Source organism: Leopardus geoffroyi, chromosome C2 (genome assembly GCF_018350155.1).
Source record: "Leopardus geoffroyi isolate Oge1 chromosome C2, O.geoffroyi_Oge1_pat1.0, whole genome shotgun sequence".
NCBI lineage: Eukaryota > Metazoa > Chordata > Mammalia > Carnivora > Felidae > Leopardus > Leopardus geoffroyi.
This window is the reverse complement of record NC_059333.1, coordinates 96,165,589-96,186,351: the sequence shown is the minus strand read 5'-3', so window position 1 is coordinate 96,186,351 and position 20,763 is coordinate 96,165,589. Positions and strand designations below refer to the sequence as shown.

The 20,763-nt window shown below is 40.3% G+C and overlaps 1 pseudogene; it reads left to right on the top strand.

Annotated features, from left to right (window-relative positions):
* The first annotated feature begins 3,640 nt into the window (after positions 1 to 3,640).
* On the top strand, positions 3,641 to 5,294 carry LOC123576149 (annotated as a pseudogene).
* Positions 5,295 to 20,763: the final 15,469 nt, after the last annotated feature.

Here is a 20,763-nt window from a genome sequence, read left to right as displayed (position 1 = left end):
GAAAGAAGGAGAGAGAGAGAATCCCAAGCAGCCTCTGCATTATCAGCACAGGGCTCAATGCAGGGCTAGAACTCACCAAACGCATGAGATCATGGTCTGAGCTGAAATTGACAGTCAGAGGCTTAGCTGACTGAGCCACATAGGCACCCCTAAAACAAACTTTTACAATAAAGTGTAACATACCTAGAGAAAGCCATACACATTGTAAGTGCATGGTTCAGTGAAGCATCACAAAGGGAACATAACCATGTGACATCAGTCAGACCAAGCAGTAGAACACCAGTACCTAGAAGCACCCACAACTCCTAATGCCTACCAAGAACCTGACTCCTCCCCTCCCCAGCACGCTCACTTGTGACACCATGTGGTTAGTTTTGCCTTTTTTTTTAATGTTTTATTTTTAAGAGAGCGCAAACAGGAGGGGGGCAGAGAAGGCGGGGGGGTGGACAGAGGATCTGAAGCAGGCTCTACACTGACAGCAGCACAAAACATGAGATCATCACTTGAGCTGAAGCTGGACACTCAACCCACTGAGCCACCCAGGCACCCCTAGTTTCGCCTCCTTTTAACTTCGTGTATATGAAATTATCATACGTAGTTTTCTGTGTTGAACTTTTCAACATTGTGAGATCTATATTGTATATAGCAGCAGTACCTAAATTTTCTCTGCACAGATGATTAATCACATCCTGGATGGGAGGAGAACTACAGAGTGTGAGGTTTCTCTCAGACTGGGACTCCAAGTACAACTCCATTTCCTCACCTCCCAGTTTAACTTTGGATGAACAGAGCTGCCATTATCCACTGAGAGTGGATTCCTGGCTAGAATAATAAATTCCCGAGAACTTCCCAACCATTGTAACTCAATCCCTATTAAGAATTTTTCTGTTCCTTCCACTGTGAATTCAACTAGTATTTGCTGAGCATCTGCTATGTACAAATCCTTGTGCTAGATGAGTACAGCAGGACAACAATCCCAGCCATGAAGCTCACACTGAAAAGAAGGAGTAATAAGACAAGTACACAATGACTATCTTTCAAGGGCATAATCTGATTAGAAATGATAAAAGACATACAAGGTGCTTTGGGAATTTTAATGTCAGAGGAAATCACACTCATTCAAGGGATCTGAAGAAGCCTTTAGGATGGTGTCTGAGCCTTTGAGGACTAATAGGATCAGTAGAATGATCTGTGTATTTGGGTTTTTTGTTTGTTTGTTTGTTTTTATTTTAGGGAGAGAGAGTGCAAGATTGGAGGAGAAGGGCAGAGAGAGAGAGAGAAAGAGAGAGAATTTTAAGCAGGCTCCATGCTTGGTGTGGAGCCCGACACTGGTGGGGGTGGGGGGTGGCACTTGATCCCACAACCCTGGGATCATGACCTGAGCTGAAATCAAGAGTTGGACGCTCAACCAACTGAGCCATCCAGGCTATAATAATCTGTGTAAATATTCCAGGCCAAGGCTATATCCTGAGTAAAAACAAACCAACAAACCAAGTAAGCAAATAAAAAAAGACAGGGGCGCCGTGGTGGCTGAGCCAGTTAAGCATCTGACTTTGGCTCAGGCTCATGATTTCCAACCCCAAATCAGGCTCTGTGCTTACAGCTCAGAGCCTGGAGCCTGCTTGGGATTCTGTGTCTCCCTCTCTCTCTGCCCCTCCCCTGCTCGTGCTCTGTCTCTGTCTTTCAAAAATAAATAAACATTAAAAAAAATTTTTTTTTTTAAATCTTAAAAAAAAAAACAAAGACAGACTATGGGGCATTTATAGAAAATATTAAGTGTCCTGATTGCTTTAATTATAAGGCATATTGGGAAGTGAGTCTAGAAAACAAGATGGGAATCATACTACAGGAAAATAATTTTAATTAAGCAATCTCTACACCCAACATAGGGCTTGAACTTATAACCCCCGAGATCAAGAGTCTCATGCTTGACTAACTAAGCCAGCCAGGCACCCCTGCAGGAAAACTTAAATGTCAAGGTAAAGAAGAAATCTACTCCAGTGGCTTCTTCCACTGGTTTCTACCCTTCAGCCTACAAATGTGCTCAGACCTCTGCCTTTTCCAACAACCAATTTCTTTACACTTTACTTCTCTCTCAAATATCTTTATCCCTCCTTTCACTCCTTGTCCTTTTTAAGAATTCTTATGCTCCACTTCAGTTTAACCCATTGCAAGCTGGTTTCTGTACCCAACATTCTTCTGAAATCATTGCTGCTGAGATCTCTGTATCTCTCAGAGCTCTTGGTGACAATGAATTAAACCAACTCTGGCTAGAGGACACGGAAATGGGATTTTTGGGGAAGGATGTGAATGGCTCCCAAGATTGAAGGGAAGACTGGAAAAGTATGCTTAGAAAATAGGAAGGAACCGGGAAATATCTGGCAGCCTAGAAACCCAACCACCAGAACAGGCTACTCAGGTCTTCAGTGCCATTGAATCCTGCCACCACACTTCTGCTTGAATGATCTGACTGCTCTCTTTGTGTCACTCTTTCAAGAGTCAAGGTTCTTGGTGGGAGCATCCTTCTGGCTGAGCTTGGGTCATGGGTCTGGCCCCTCACCCAGGTTGGGAAAATGAATTAAGAACAAACAGAAAGAAACTAGAGAGATGGTATATTTAAGGCCAACACTGAATATAAATGGTTTAAATAAAACTAAAAGGCAGAGGAGATCAGCTTAGATAAAAATTAATGCTTAGATAACTTAAAAGGAAAAAGATAGAACACAAACACAAATCAAAAGAAAGCTTCAGTAGATTTATTAATATCAAATAAAGTGGACAATAATAAACAGGGTCATTACATGATGATAAAGGAATTATTCATCAAGAAAATATAACAAGCCTAAATATGTATGCACCTAAGAACAAAGCTTCAAAATACATGAAGCAAAAATTGTTAGAATTGATAGGACAAATAGACTATCCTACAGATAGAGTTAAAGACTTCAACACTATTGTCTCAGGACAAGTAGACAGAAAAATCAGAAGGCCTATAGAAGAGAATTATACTATTAGCCTCTTTGACTTAATTTCCACTTATAGAACACTCTGCCCAATCAGAATATAAATTCAAGTGCCAATGGAACATTCACTAAGTTAGATCATATTCTAGGCCATAAACATTTTTTTAAAAGAATTGAAATCATACTAACCTTTCTGTCTACAACAGAATTAAAATAGAAATCTAAAATCTAAAATAGAAATCTAAAATAAAATCTAAAATGGAAAAGATTTGGTAAATCCAAATGTTTGGAAATTAAGCAGCATACTTCTAAATAACCCATGAGTCTAAAAGGAGGTCAAGGGGCGCCTGGGTGGCTCAGTCGGTTAAGCGGCCGACTTCGGCTCAGGTCATGATCTCGCGGTCCGTGAGTTCGAGCCCCGCGTCGGGCTCTGTGCTGACAGCTCAGAGCCTGGAGCCCGTTTCAGATTCTGTGTCTCCCTCTCTCTGACCCTCCCCCGTTCATACTCTGTCTCTCTCTGTCTCAAAAATGAATAAACGTTAAAAAAAAGATTTAAAAAAAATAAAAAAAAAATAAAAGGAGGTCAAATGGATGATTAGAAAATATTTTGAAAAAAATTTAAATAAAGACAAAACATATCAGAATTTTGGGCATATAACCAAAGCAGTGCTTAGAGAGAAATTTATAGCACTTAAATGTTTACATTAGAAAAGCAGAAAGGTTTTTCTCTTTCCCATTTTGCAAGATGGCAGGTGAAAAAGCTGAGAAGCAAGACACTAAGGAGAAGAAATCTGAAGACAAGAAGGCTGATGCTAGTGACAAGGTTAAGAAGGGTAATCTCAAGCCTAAAACGCAAAGAAGGAGAAGCCCCACTGTGACTAAAACCCTGTCAGACAGGGGAACTAGCAGATATTCAAATGGCTGTGTATTCCAGAAAGGCTATATAAGAGGAAGTATTCAGCAACCAAATCCAAGGTTGAAAAGAAAAAGAAGTTTCTTACTACTGTCACAAAACCAGTTGGTGATGACAAGTGGTATCCAAGTGGTTAAACTTTGCAAAATGCCTAGGGATTATCCTATTGAAGATGCACCTCGAAAGCTGTTGAACCATGGTAAAAAAAAACAAACAAACAAAAAAAACCTTTCAGTCAGCATGTGAGAAAACTCCGAGCTAGCCTCACTCCTGGTGCCATTTTGATCATCTTCGCTGGGCACCAGAGAGGCAAGAGGGTAGTTTTCCTGAAGCAACTGAGCAGGGGCTTGCTGCTTGTTTTTGTTTGTTTTATGTTTATTTATTTTTGAGAGAGAGAGAGAGACTGCAAGCAGGGGAAGGGCAGAGAGAGAGGAAAACACAGAATCTGAAGCAGGCTCCAGGCTCTGAGCTGTTAGCACAGAGCCTGACGTGGGGCTTGAACTCATGAACTGTGAGATCGTGATGTGAGCCAAAGTAGGACGCTTAACCAACAGAGCCACCCAAGCTGCCCAGTGGCTTGCTACTTGTGACTGGACCTCTGGCCCTCAATCGAGTTCCTCTGTGTAGAACACACCAGAAATATGTCATTGCCACCTCCACCAAAATTGATATCAGCAGTGTGAAAATCCCAAAACATCTCACTGATACTTTCTTCACAAAGAAGAAGCTGCGTAAAGCCATTCATCAGGAGGGTGAGGTCTTTGACAAAGAGAAAGACAAATATGAGATTACAGAGCAGTGCGAGCTTGATTAGAAAGCTGTGGACTTGCAAATTCTGCCAAAAATCAAACCGTTCCTCACTTCAGGGCTACCTCTGCTCTGTGTTTCCTCTCACAAATGGAGTTTATCCTCACAAATTGGTATTCTAAATCACTTACAAGGAATCTAATTAAATAATTGATCCATAAAAAAAGAGAGAAAGAGATAATTATCAAATCAAGGGTCTAAGCTTCTACCTTAAAAAACTAGAAAAAAAAAAAATTAAGCCCAAAGCAAGTAGAAGGGAATTATAAAGCAAAAAAAGGAATATCAATGAAAACAGTAGAGTGAAATCAAGGAAACAAAAGCTGGTTATTTAAGAGTGTTTAACATGGGTACACTTCTAGCAAAACTCATCAAGAAAAAAAGAAAGAAGACAGAAATGACAAATATCAGATGCCTACAGACATTAAAGAGATCGTAAAGGAATATTGTGAACAATTTTATGACAGTAGATTTGATAAATTAGATAAAATAAAATTCCTTGAAAAATACAAATGATCAAAGCCCACTCAAAAGGAAGTAGATAACCTGAATATTCTTACATCCCATTTTAAAAATTAAATTTGTGGGGTGCTTGAGTGGCTCATTGGGTTAAGCTTCAGGCTCTTGATCTCTGCTCAAGTCATGATCTCACAGTTCATGAGATCAGGCCCCATATCAGGTTCTGCGCTGTTAGCTTGGGATTCTCTCACCCTCTCTCTTTCTGTCCTTGCCCTGCTCTCTCTCTCTCTCTCTCTCTCTCTCTCTGTCTCAAAATAAATAAATAAATTTTAAAAATAAATAAATAAATGCATACATACATGCACATACTAAATTTGTATTTAAGAACCTTCCCATGGGGCGCCTGGGTGGCGCAGTCGGTTAAGCGTCCGACTTCAGCCAGGTCACGATCTCGCGGTCCGTGAGTTCGAGCCCCGCGTCGGGCTCTGGGCTGATGGCTCAGAGCCTGGAGCCTGTTTCCGATTCTGTGTCTCCCTCTCTCTCTGCCCCTCCCCCGTTCATGCTCTGTCTCTCTCTGTCCCAAAAATAAATAAACATTGAAAAAAAAAAAAAATTAAAAAAAAAAAAAAAAAAAAAAAAAAAAAAAAAGAACCTTCCCATAAAGAAATTTCCAGGTTCAGATGGTTTCACTCATAAATTTAAAAACGTTACACACTTTATGATTCCATTTATATAATATTCTCAAAATGCAAAACTATAGAAATGGAGAATGGACTAGTGGTTACCGATAGACAGGGATAGTGGTTGAATATAAAAGGGTAGCACAAGGGAGACCTTTTGTGGTGATAAAGCAATCATATCTTGATTGTGGTGGTATTACATGAATTTACATGTATGATAAAATTGCACAGAACTATACACACAATTACAAATGTATATTAAAAATGATGCAACCCAAATAAGCTATATAGCCTAGTTAACAGACGTGTACCTATGTTGTTTTTCTTGATTTGCTCCTACACTACAGCTGTACCATTGCGTGAAACTGAGAGAAGAGTACAAGGGACTCTATGTATGCTTTTGCAACTTCCTGTAAGACTATAATTATTTTTAAATAAATTTAAAAAATGAGCCAAGCATTAGTGAGCTGTGGGACAACTTTAAGTAGCTGAATATGTGAGTAATTGGAATCCCTGAAATATGTGAGAAGGCAACTGAAAGAACACCAGAAGAAATAATGACCAAATTTTTTCAAATTTGATGAAAACTTTAAACCTACAGGTCAAAAAAATCCCAACAAACCCCAAACACAAGACACATGAGGGAAAACAAACAAACTATACCAGGGTACAGCATAATCAAAGTGCTCAAAACCAGGGATAAAGGGAAAATCTTAAGTGCAGAAATGGAAAAAACACATTATATACAGAAAAACAAAATAGAGGTGACAGCGGATTTCTCATCAGAAGCAACACAAGTGAAGGCAACAAAAGCAAAAACAGGGGCACATGGGTGGCTCAGTTGGTTAAGCGTCCTACTTCGGCTCAAGTCATGATCTCACTGCTTGTGAGTTTGAGCCCCACATCAGGCTGTCTGCCGTCAGTGCAGAGCCTGCTTCAGATCCTCTGTCACCCTCTCTCTCTGCCCCTCCTCCCCTTGTGCTTGCTGTCTTTCTCAAAAATAAATAAATGTTAAAAAAAAATAAAAATAAAAAATAAGAGGGACTATGTCAAACTAAAAAGCTGCTGCACAGCAAGAGAAATTATCAACAAGATGAAAAGGCAACATCTTCAATGGGAGAAAATATTTGCAAATTATATATCTGATAAAGGGTTAATATCCAAAACCTGTAAAAAGCTCATACAATTCAATAGCAAAAAAAAACAATCTTATTAAAAAATGGGCAGAGGATCTGAACAGACATTTTTCCAGAGAAGACAAATGGATGGCCAGAAGGTACATGAAAATATGCTCAATATCACCTATCATCACATAAATGCAAATCAAAACTGCAATAAGATATCAGTCCTTACCTGTCAGAAGGTCAAAACAACAAGTAATAACAAGTGTTGGCTAGGATGTGCAGAAATGTGAACGTTGTTCACTGTTGGTGGAAATATAAATTGGTACTACCACTATGGAAAACAGTATGGCATTTCCTCAAGAAATTAAAAATACAACTACCATATGATCCAGCAATCCCACTTCTGGGTATTTACCTGAAGGAAATAAACATACTCACTTGAAAAGCTATCTGCACCCCCACTTTCATTGCAGAATTATTTACAATAGCCATGACATGGAAGCAATCTAAGTGTCCATCAATGGGTGGATGTATAAAGAAGATGTGGTATATAGAAATACAATGGAAATTTATTCAGCCATAAAAAAAAATAAGGAAACCCTGATGTTTGTGAAAACATGGGTGAACTTTGAGGGCATTATGATAAATGAAATAAGTCAGACAGAGAAAGACAAATACTATATGATCTCACATGTAGAATCTAAAAAAAATGAAATAAAAACCTGAACTCAGACACAGAGAATAGATTTGGTGGTTTTCAGGAGACAGATGGTGGAGTGTGGTTGAAATAGGTGAAGGTGGTCAAAAGGTACAAACTTCCAGTTATTAAACAAATAAGCATAGGGATGTAATGTACAGTATGATGACTATAGTTAATAAACCTATATTGTATATATTGTAAAGTTGCTAAGCGAGTAGATCTTAAAAGTTATCACAAGGAAAAGTTACTATGCATGGTGATGGATGTTAGCTAGACATACTGTGGTGATTCTTTCACAATACATACAAATATTGAATCATTATACTCCACACCTCAAACTGTTTTAATGTTATATGTTAATTATAATTACATCCCAATTAAAAAAAAAGAAATAGCTTAAGTGAAAAGACAGTGGAGCAACACCATTAAAATACTGAAATAAAACATTGCCAATCTAGAATTCTACCACTCCAGTGAGAATATCTTTCAAAAGCCAAAACAAAATGAAGACTTTTTTCAAACATGCAAGTTGAAAGAATTTACTACCAACAGACCTACATTGCAAGAAATGTTAAAAGGAAGTTATTCACACTGGAGGAAAATGGCGCCCAATGGAAGTACGGATCCACGCGAAGAGTGAAGAGTACCAAAACTAGCAACAGTTCTCAACACACGGTCTGGGGACTGCTGCTTGTCCCTTCCAGGAGGTCTGCAGGTTCTAATTATTTTCATAATAATGCTAATATGTTCCTGCCTTCCCATGCTCATTTTCTCAAAGTGTACCATGGAGTTTTCTGGTGTGATATGGCAAGAGGAGAAATGCACAGGCAGATATGAGAATCTAACTTTCTTCTATTAAGCCAGACATTCAAGAGATTTGTTAAAAATAGTACCGCTCTTCCCACGAATGTGTTTTTGAAAAACATATTTATGGGATTTAAATTAACATGTAATCTCTTTCACTGTTGTTTTAAAATCAATGAATAATTTTTTTTTCAATTTCTGCTTTTAAATTTTTCAATGCAGTGAATAATCTACAGAAACAGAAGCTTTTTTAGCATCCTCAATCATTTTTAAGATTATTTAAGGAATCCCGAGACCAAAAAAATGTGAGAACTGCTGTTCCAGATCAGCTTAGCATTTAAAGGCCCTTGACAAAGATGATGAAAAAAAGGGTTTGGTGACACATAGGGCCATGTGGTGAGAAAAAGGATGAAGGAAAGGCTTTAGAAATGAGAGGTAGATAGAACAGAACCTAGAAAACCCAAGCTGGAGGTTTGTACCAAGTAAAGGAAGGGCAAAAGCTTTGAGGAGATTGTCTCTGGGGTGTAAATCATTTACCTGCTCACCGTGGACCAGTTGTGCCTGGCAAATATAATTGCCTGGCAGCTTCAGAAATTAGTTGTTGGAGACACAAATATGATTGCAGATTGTGGCTGCATTTAATAATACTACCATTTGTATTGTATTGGGGAGCACCTTGCTGGCTCAGTCAGTAGAGCACACAACTCTTGATCTCAGGGTTGTAAGTTCAAGCCCCGTGTTAGGTATGGAGCCTACTTAAAAATAGATAGATAGATAGATAGATAGATAGATAGATAAAGGGAGTGAACCACTTGGACTTTGCCTCTAAATTCATTTTGTTCTCATAGCAATAAATGAGGGTTCCAATTTACCACATCCTCCCTCACACTTGTTACTGTCCATCTTTTTTATGACAGCCATCCTGGCCATGGTCAATTTCCATTGTTTACAGCTAAAATAACTGTGGATCATCTCAAAACAAGTCAAGTCATAAGCAGTTCATGGAAAACCCTCGTTATGTAATGCTTCAGCTTCCAAGTTGAGGGACTACTCTGACTTGTATGAGCACAGAGCAGTAAGGAGTCAATACTGTATAACCCTGGGAGGCAAGTATCATTTGTCCATGAGGCTGTGAGGAATTTTCCATATTTTTGAAATGGAGAGTTCCTGAAAATATCTATCCCCAATTTCCAAGTCCTAACATTTGCAAACCTCTCTCTGAATCCTGGACTCCACATATAAATCTGGCCATAAGTTCCAGAGAATTAATACATCCCAGAAGCAGCCTTCAACGAATGACTGTTGGGGACTGGTTGGTAAGTATTCCAGTTCCCTCATCCTGCAGGCAGGATAGTTTTGTTAAAGATCCACTCTCTCTCTAATTGAGGAAAAATTTACATACCATAAAACTCACACTTTAAAGTGTGCAATTTAGTGGTTTTAAAATTTTTTTTTCAACGTTTATTTATTTTTGGGACAGAGAGAGACAGAGCATGAACGGGGGAGGGGCAGAGAGAGAGGGAGACACAGATCGGAAACAGGCTCCAGGCTCTGAGCCATCAGCCCAGAGCCTGACGCGGAGTGGTTTTTATATATTCACACAGCTGTGCAACCATCACTATTCAATGTTCTAGTTCCAGAACATTTTCATCACACTGAAAAGACACCCTTATACCCCTTAGTAGTCACTCCCCACTCCACCATCCCTCCAGGCCCTGGCAATCACTAAAACACTTTTTGTCTCTATTGATTTGTCTTTCTAGGAATTTCATGTAAGTGGAATCATATCATATGTGGCTTTTTGTGACTGGCTTCTTTCACTTAACACGTTTTCAAGATCTATTCATGTTGTAGTATGTATCAGTATTTCATTCTTTTTTATTGCTGAATAATATTCCATTTTATGGATATACCACATTTTGTTTATCCATTCATCGAGTGGTTCATTTGCACTGTCTCCACTTTGAGCTATTATGAATAATGCTGCTATGAGCATTCATTGTACAAGTCTTTGTGTGGACAGACATATATTTTCAATTCTCTTGGCTACATACCTTGGAGTGGAATTGCTGGGTCATATCATAACTCCATGTTTAACTTTTTGAGGAACTGGAAAACCGTTTGCTGAAGCAGCTGCACCAAAATCTCACCAGGAAGAATAAGGGTTCCCACTTCTCTATATCCTCATTAACACTTGTTATTATCCATCTTTTTAATTATTAACCATTATTCCCTAATTATTTATGATGCTGCTATAGACTGGATGTTTGTGTTCCCCAAAATTCATATGTTGAAGCCCTATATGATGGTATTTGAAGGTAGGATGTTGGGAGGTAATTAGGTCATGAGGATGGAGTTTCATGATGGGATTAGTGTCCTCATGAGAAGAGGCAGAGAGCTAGCCTTCTCTCCTCCACAGGAGGATACAATGAGAAGACATCTGCAAGCCAGGAAGAGGGCCTTCTCCAAGAACTTGATCATGTTGGCACCCATGTTGGACTTCCAGCCTCTAGAACTGTGAAAAATAAATGTTGCATAAGCCACCCAGTCTATGGTATTGTGTTTTAGCAGCTCAAACAAAGACAATGTTAAACATCTTTTCTCATACTCACTGGTCATTTGCATATCTTCTTTGGAGAGATATCTATCCTTGTCCATTTTTAAATTGGGTTGCCTTTTTATTGCTGAGTCTGGCAGGACAATTTTGAGATGCACATTCCACATTGCCTGCAAAGTTGTCCATTTGAGATTAAGACCCATTAGAGCACAATGGTAACTTGCCTGATAGCACATCATTTATTGGTGCCTTTTCTTCTGTATTAGTTTGCTCGGACTGCCAAAACAAAGTTTTGGGGAGATTCGACAACAGAAATTTATTGTCTCACAGTTCTGGAGGCTGGAAATCCAGATCAAGGTGCTGGGCATCTTAGTTTCATCCAAACAGAGAAAAAAATCTGTTACATTCTTTTAAACTAGTTTCTAATTGTTTGCAATCTTTGATGTTTCTTGGGTTACAGAAGTATCGCTCTGATCTCTGCCTTCATATTCATGTGGTTTTCTACCTCTCTGTGTGTTTGTGTTCAAATTTCCCCTTTTAATATTGGATTAGGGCCCGTCCCATAATCCAGGGGTCTGTATGACCTCATCCTAACTTAACTAATTATATATGTAATATCCTATTCCCAAATAAAGTCACATTTTGAGGTGCTGGGGGTTAGGAATTCAACATAAATTTTGAGGGAAAACAGTTCAGCCCATAACACCTCATTATTTCACTTTCTTATTCCCCAGTTGATGTTTGCTGAGATCACTGCCCAATAAACTACATGCACTCAAATCCTTGTCTCAGGGTCTACTTTCAGGAGAGCCCAAGTCAAAGCCAACCATCAGGCCCTCGCTAAGCTTCAAGGCAAACATCACCCCCAGGTCCTGTGATCACCCTCTTCCAACAGGACTGAAAGTCCCAGTGACACTCATCCTTTCTGAAAACTCCAAGGGTTTGGTCTGGAAATCTGAACACAATGACTACTTAGAACTTAATATAACTTGGCAATTCTAGGGGTGGGAGTCTTTGTCAATCAAACTTTTGTGGCTTATTTGGTGACATTTTAAACTTATAAAAGGATTTCAGAGGCACCTGGGTGGCTCAGTCAATTGAGCATCTGAGTCTTGATTTCAGCTCAGGTCATGATCTCAAAGTTAGTGAGTTCGAGCCCCGTGTTGGGCTCTGTCCTGACAACGTGGAGCTTGCTTGGGATTCTCTCTCTCCTTCTCTCTCTGCCTCTTCTCCTCTCTCTCTCTCTCTCTCTCTCTCTCTCTCTCAAAATAAATAAACTTAAAAAGAAAGAGTTCAAATGAGGTAGGTAGATTAGAAGGAAAGTCTTTTGCCAAAATCATGAAGATCATGAAGATTGAGTTAAGATGCTGTCTAAAACTCTAGATAAAAATTGGGTACATCAGTATTCACTTCCCCCAAAGCCTCCCCCCCCCCCCACCTTCTAAAGAGCTGGAGTCTTAGATTTCCCTAAACACACCAAGCTCTCGTATATCTTTCTGCCTTTGCCTGGGCTATTTTCTCCATCCCACTAACAATTCACAAGCTCTCACATGTTAAGTTCCAGCTCAAATGTCACTCCTTATTTTAAGTCATTTCCAACTTAGTTTAATCAGAGTGAATTCCAGGACCTGTGTGGCAGCTATCAGTCCAGATAGCCTGGTGGCCTGGAGCTCCTGGCAGTCATCTTGCCACCATATGGAGTCTGAGAATGAAGCCAATATGGAGAAGAGTGGAAAAGAGAGATGGAGACAAGCCAAGAACCAGGACATCATTTAATTCCTGGATCAAACTATGCCAAACCCTGCCAATCCCTTGACATTTCCATGTCATGTGCCAAAGTATTTCACCCTCTTGCTTAACTCAATGTGAGTTGGTTATTGCTTTTTATAAATGAATCAGAGATCTAAGACTGATTCATCCATGAGATATGACTTCCAAGACATGGGCAAGATGGCTGTGGACCATTTTGTCACAGCAGGGGTCCTAGAATGACACAGCACCTAACTCCTATGTCACGTATCTTCTGGGTAGAACATTTTGTTAGTCAAGTCATATAATTTGGAAGTTCCTTTTATGTTATAGTCTAAAAAACAATATTCCCTAATGTTTTAACCGAACAATTGAGGAAATCTTTATATTTTCACTATATCTTGCACTTAGTGGATATTCAATTAAAATACCTAGTTATAAGTTTTCTATTCCTTAGAATCTTGAATTTTAGAACTATGGGGGATTTTAAAGGTCCAGAGTGTGCCCCTCTAGTTTTATAGATGAGGAAACATTTGCGTAGATAGGTTAAATGGCTTTACAAAGATCCTGCTGCTAGCTAAAGACCAGCAGGGAAGACTAAAGGGAAGCCAGAGGGATAGAACCTGGGTGTCTCAAGTCTCATGCCAATTCTTTTGCATTAGATGTCTATCCCAAAGCATCTAGCACAGTACTGAGCACATGGCAAGTGCCTGATTAATGAAGAAATAATGGATGACCCATAGGGCCTGAGAGCATCAGCTCTGAGACTTCTCCAAGAGGACAGGATAAATGCTTGAAGAGCCTCCTGGCTGCAGGATTCCTAGTTTAGTTGGCCTGCATTAGCCCACTGAGTGCTGTTTTGGATAGCAGCTCAAATCTCAAGTAAACGGGTTTCTTGCACGTCAAAATGATTCCTCCAGGGTTGCTGCCAGCAAATGCTGGAGGCAGCTGGGATTGAAATTGTGCTGCCTGAAGCCACACTCTTTATTGATGCTTTGCAGAACCAGGTGATTCAAAAAGCAGGTCTCCGGCGCTGAAATAGTAACTTTCTTGTCTTTTAGGGGGAAGAAAAACACATAATCACCTTTGAGAACACATAATCCACCCCTGAGGTCCAGGTGGAAAACAAGCTGGCCTATGACATGCTCCGTTGTTGAAGGATTTGGTGTCTTGAAGTCACCTTCTTCCCCAAGTGATGGGAGATCACAGACAGGCCTCCCGATTAAAAAAAATCCTAGCTCTCAAAACTACACCAACCACCTCAGTGACCAAAAGCTCGGAGCCACGCTAGACTTCTGACATGACAATTTAGCCTGAGTACAAAAGGCTTCATGCTTGGTTTTGAACCCCCTTACCCCTCTTCCTCATTCCAGGGCTAAAATCATAATAAGAGTGCAGATAGAGAGGAACAAAGCGGTCTGCTGCAGACTCAATCACCAAAATTACATGGAGCCCAGCCCCCAAACCCCTCCTTGTTCAGTGAGTCCCTACGTAGCTCACAAATGCTTCTAGTGGTCACAGTGGTCCTTTTGTGACCCTAGCCTGCCCCCTGTCCCCCTCACCCATGCTCAATATCCATCCCTTCCTTGCTATTCTGCCATAACCCCTTTACCATAGCGTCTGCCCCTGTCATCACTCTCCTGATGCCGTTCCTCTTATCCTAGCCACCCTTCAGCTGGGCTCCGGCAGTCACAGCTCTAACCCCTTGGCGCCTTCCAGTCTCTGGTTCCATCAGTTGTCACTGATAGACTCTGTTTCATGAAGCATTTCCCTCTCTGTGCAGGAATGTGATGCCAGGCACCTGATTGGTTGGACTGGAAGGTGAGGTGAGTTCACTGCCAGGACCAGCTCTCTGGGAAGCATGCACGCCGTTGGCATATGTCCCCACAAACCAGTCTAGAGACATGCTTGACAAAATACTCAGCTCCCAAAGAGTCCTTATCTCTTAGATACACATACTGAAATATTTATGGATGAAATGGTACAAAGTCTGGGATTCACTTCTGAACAAAACATGTGGGAGGAAGTGGGTGGGGATAGATGAAGCAAGACTGAGTTAAGAAGTACTGAAGCTGGGTGATACTATCCGATTTTTTTTTTTGCATGTTTAAAATCGTCCATAAAAAAAAAAAAAAAAAGCTAAGGGGAAAAAGGCCTCAGATTTCACTTTACATCATTGAAATGATATATTAACGTTTGGATATATTTTACTGTCTAAATAATTGCCTAGATTTAAAAAATAAATACACCCGGGCATACAAATATTTGACAAAACCATCATTTTCTGTAGTCGCTGGGGTCACAGCAGAGAAGAGAAAGTACTGGATATCTTGACTGATGCTCCTCTTGAGACAATAATGGTCCTGTCCTCCAGAGAAGAAACACATAAAACTCTAGAACTTTATTCCAATAATTTGATTCAAAGAACTGAGGGTATCATTTGCGAAAAGACAGTTTAACTTGATTAAGCAGTAATTGTGACCCTTTAGGATGGAGGTGATGAACTGGCTTGACCTGTCTCAGAATTTTCATTCATTTAATTTTCAGGCAGCATATTAGCATTCAAATCTCTTTGGATCGTGAAACGGTGGTTTTTAGCCTCAGTGAAAATCTAAGAAAAACAACTTGAGAAATGGATAGAATTTTCTTTGGAACGCCTTCACCTGCCTTTTCAGAAACTCCCGTGAGGTAGTATGAGGTAGTGCAAAGACCACAGGCTTTCGAGTCAAAACGTTGACTTGACTTCCATTTTGGACACCTGCTGTGTGACTTTGGGTAAGTTACATAACCTCTCTGAACCTCAATTTCTTCATCTGTAAAAGAGGCCTAACATTATCTACTTTACAGGGAAGCTGTGAGAATTATGGATAAATGGATGTAAAATGTGAGTTCTGTCACAGACATTCAGTTAATGGTACCGTATTGTTTTTATAACTGCCTCTTTTTCTTTAGCCCACTCCATATCTCCCAATGTGATCCCTAGCACACGGGCAGAATTCAACAAATGCTTGCTGGATTACATTAAACCTGGAGATGGTAGAGTTCGTGGGACGAAGTAGTAAGACTCCCCCCCCCCACTCCCCCTTGGCGGGTCTGTCACTCATCCTCAGGAGAGCTTCCCCACCTAACTGTCCAAGCCAGACAACAAGGACCCACTTGTAACGTCTCCCTCCTCCTCTTCCTCAGATCTGATCAATCGCCACATTCTCTCCCTTCGAGCTCACAATTATCCCTAGAATCCTTCCACTCCCTCCAATTCCTACCACTACCACTTTAGTTCACAACTGTCTTCTCTTTCACCTTTTCTTTTTTTTTTTATTTTTTTTTTCAACGTTTATTTATTTTTGGGACAGAGAGAGACAGAGCATGAACGGGGGAGGGGCAGAGAGAGAGGGAGACACAGAATCGGAAACAGGCTCCAGGCGCTGAGCCATCAGCCCAGAGCCCGACGCGGGGCTCGAACTCACGGACCGCGAGATCGTGACCTGGCTGAAGTCGGACGCTTAACCGACTGCGCCACCCAGGCGCCCCTCTTTCACCTTTTCTACAGCAAAGTCAGTTCTCTTCGCATCTGTTCTTGCTCCTCTTGCTCCACATCTTGTTCTCCTCCCTTTCCGTTCATTGTAGCTGGAGGGATTTTCTTTCTTTTTTTTCTTTTGAATTGCGGAAGAATTTAAACATTCACAAAAATGGAGAGTATCATGTACCCGTCATTCAGTTTCAACAATGATCAATGAGTGGCCAGTTTTGCTCCTTATATATTCCACCCATTTTGTTCAATGTTCTCAGATTATTTAACCCAAATCCAGAAGTCCTAGCTTTTTGCAGGGATCATTTCCCGCATTTAGAATAAAATTCTAATTTCTTTGCGATCTGATCCCTGTTGATTTCTCCAGCTGCAGATCTCAATTTGCTATTTCCCTTCCCCAGACGCAGTCAAACCTGTCAGCCCACACATCACCCCTCAGAGGCCCCTACGCTAGGGTGTGTGCCCCATGTCTGTGCTGTCAGTACCGTGTGCTTCTTCTCTAATTATACATACGTAATTCGGTAGGAAGTCATGCACAGTTGTCTCTCCTGTTGGTCGTAAACTCCATGGGCATAAGAACTGTGTCTATCCTGTTCCTTGATGAGGGACCCAGAACGTAATTCAATACCTTGGGTATAAGAGGCACTTAAGCATTTGTTGAATGAGTTTCCCAAGAAAGGTACACAAAAGCCACGTGCATTTCATGTTGTAAATTGCTTATAGACTGATGTCCTAACCTTCTAAAACCACAAGAACAATGCTTAGGCTTTTAATTTTCAGTGTATTTTATTATGTTCAATATGTTGTATATTCCATAGGACTATGAAAAAGATTATTAGCTGTATTATGCTAAACACTGAGGATTCAAAGATGACTAATACACGATCCTACCCTCAAAGAGCTGAGTCTCCTAGAAAACACAGTCATTTGATTATTTGAAAATTGGTAATTTCTCATGTTTTATATATATAAATCAGAATATTTAATTAGCCAGAGAATCTGTAAAGTGTCGAACCACTAAGAATAAACATAAATTGCTATAAAAATAATAGCTGATATTTATTGGGTCCTTCCTTTGGTCCAGGTATGGTAAAAAGCATATGTCATACATGATGTCATTTAATCCTTATTATACCCTTTGAGATATGCTTTATTCCCATTTTGCCAATTTTTTAAACTAGTAAGACATTAAAAGCTTGGATAACTCTAAGTGACCCAGGATTTGAAACCAGGGAGTCCCAACTCCAGAGGGAGGACCCCAACACTCTTTGTTGGGGCCGGCAAGTAATCTTTGAGTACTGCTGCAAGAAAAGAATAAAATAAAGGACACTTCCCAATCCATCAGTGCTTTCTGTGTGGTGTCCTGGTTTCAGATTCATGTGTACACACTTTCGTAGGAAAACAGCATCTGTTGAAAAACCTGTTACTGATAAGGTCGGGTTCCTGTGTGCCCAAGGCACTACCCATTGAATGTGAACTTTGTACCAAATCTTTCCTATCAAGAAATATAAACTAGAAACTCTCAAGTTGGAACGTCACCGCTGTCTGTGAACCTAGCCTGTCTTCTCAGCCAGATGGAAAGCTCTTCACATTTCCTTCATTGTACAGTGTATCTTGTCTTCTTATTTCCTACAGATAGGTTCTGACCAAGAGTAAATTTATAATATTTTAAAAGGGAGAAACTGTTAGGGTAAATTACATGTGTGGACTCTGAACCATGAAAAACAACTTTCTATTAATTATGCATGTTTGGGAATTTGTTTTTAAATTTGTTAAATGGTTTATTTTATTTTTTTGAGGTAGGGAGAGCATGAACAGGGGAGGGGCAGAGAGAGAGGGGGACAGAGGATCCAAAGTGGGCTCCACACTGACAGCAGCGCACCTGATGTGGGGCCTGAACTCACTAACCTGGAGATCATGACCCAAGCTGAAGTCGGATGCTCAACCAATTGAGCCCCCCAGGCGCTCCTGTTTTTAATTTTCCCTTAAGAAAAATTTCCGTCATATACAAAAGTAGCTCAAATGGTATAATAAACCCCTTTGTACCCATCACTGTGCTTCAACAATGACCAACTCATAAGCAATCTGTGTCATTGATATTGCCACCGACTTCTACCCCTCTTATTTTATTTTGAAGCAAATGTTTGGGACTATTTTGAATGCTATGTTCGGTTGGTAAAATGTAGAATTATGGAATCAATAGAATAAATAAACATGAATTGGTCAGCAAGATACCTGGGGAAACAGGAACAAAAAAGAGGAATAGGTTGGGGCGCCTGGGTGGCTCAGTCGGTTCATCGTCCGACTTTGGCTCAGGTCACGATCTCGCAGTTCGTGAGTTCGAGCCCCAAGTCGGGCTCTGTACCGACAGCTCAGAGCCTGGAGCCTGCTTCGGATTCTGTGTCTCCCTCTCTCTCTGCCCCTTCCCCGCTCATGCTCTGTCTCTCAATAAAAAATAAATGTTAAAAATATATATATATACATATTTTAAAAAAAAGGAAGAAAGAGGAATAGGTTGTGTGGTTTTGACACACAAAAGACAGGAGTGCTGGCCTGAATTGTTGGCAGCGTTTGCACAGGCAGACGATAATGCACCATGTGGGGAAAGTATTGGTTGTGGACAAGGGAATATGGTGGGTCTACCTGTGAGGTGGTGGTTTAGCACACCACCTCTTCCTCTTGTTCTGTCCTTCCGGCATGTTCCCACCAATGTAATGAAGTCATTTGTTTGTGCATCCACATTGCCTCCCTCTCTGGCCTAAGCCATTGCTGCATGAAAGGAACCCCAAGGTCCAATCAAAATATGATATGAGCCACAGGGGTAAGTTTATGTATTCTAGTAGCCACATTGTGAAAAGTAAGAAGAGGAAACGTGTGAAATTAATTTTAGTTTCCTACTTCATTTAACTTTATATGAAATATTATCATTCTAATATGGCATCAATATAAAAAATTATTAAAATGTTTTACTTTTCTATCCTTTATACTAAGTCTTCAAAATGCAGTGTGTTTTTTAAAGTTACAGCATATCTCAGTTTGGACCACTGATATTTTAAGGGTTTAATAGCCATACGTACTAGTGGCTACTGTATTGGACGGAGCAGCCCTTGGGAACTCAGGCAGTGGAGTCAACAGCTACATTGCAATTTACTTGAAAATAATGCCACTAAAGATTTCTGGTAAAAGTTGAAGTGTATTGTGTATATGCTGGGCTTCTCCAGGAAATCTACTGAGATGAACAAGAGAAAACAACAATAAGAAAAAATTTAGACAAGTCCATCTAAAAACAAGTAAATAACTGCAACGTCCAGAACCCGGGCTATGAAGAAATGTGGCTCTTAGGATCTTAGACAAGGTGACAGCAAGTTTAGAAAGGATGTTAGTGGTTCCTGAGAAGTGCTTCTTCATTTACAAGTATGGTAAAGTGCAGTGGTTCTGGTTACTCCAACCCTGGTTCTGTTCTTTATGTCATGTGACTTAAGCAAGTTATTTCATCTCTCTGTGCCTCCAGTTCCTCATCTTTAAAATGAGGATCATAAAATCTAGGGCGGTTGTATGGATTGAATCAGGTGATAGCTGTAAAACACTTAGAACTATGCCTGGCCCATATGTTTACTTCTCCATAAATGTTAACAATTAAAAGCAAAAATAAAACAAACCCAATAGCAACCGTATTGTGGATGGGGTGCCTGGGTGGCTCAGTCAGTTAAGCATCCGACTTCGGCTCAGGTCATGATCTCACGGTTTGTGAGTTTGAGCCCTGGGTTGGGCTCTGTGTGCTGACAGCTCAGAACCTGAAGCCTGCTTAAGATTCTGTGTCTCTCTTTCTGCCCCTCCCCCACTCACACTCTGTCTCTCTGTCTCTCTCAAAAATAAATAAACATTAAAAATTTTTAATAAAAAAAAAGAATTATAGATAGACCAAGAGGAAAGTGGAGCTGATGATAAACTGAATTCCTTTTTTTTTTTTTTTAAGTTTATTTTGAGAGAGATAGAGAACATGCATGCTGGTGCAAGAGTTGGGGAGGGTCAGAGAGAGAGGGGGAGAAAGAATCCCAAGCAGGCTCCACATTATCAGCACAGAGCCCAATATGGGGCTCAATCTCACAAACCATGAGATCATGACCTGAGCTGAAATCAAGAGTTGGACGCTCAACCAACTGAGCCACCCAGGCACCCCGATAAAACTGAATTCCTAAGTCATTTTTATTTTCTCTGAAATCTGGGTTCTAACCTGGTGAGATTGCTTGGAGGTGAGAAGAAGAGAAAAGAAACCAAAACTGGCTTTGCAGGTGCTGACCAGCACCCAATAGCACAGTTTAACACAAAATCACCAGTTACCATCCAGGAATCATTATAACAACCTCCTACTTGGGCAGCCTGCTCACCTGGATGGAAACTGTTCCACCAAGAACGAGGATGACACAGATAACTTAGAGCATTCGGAGGCAGCATTTTCACTTTGAAGCTGCTGACTATGC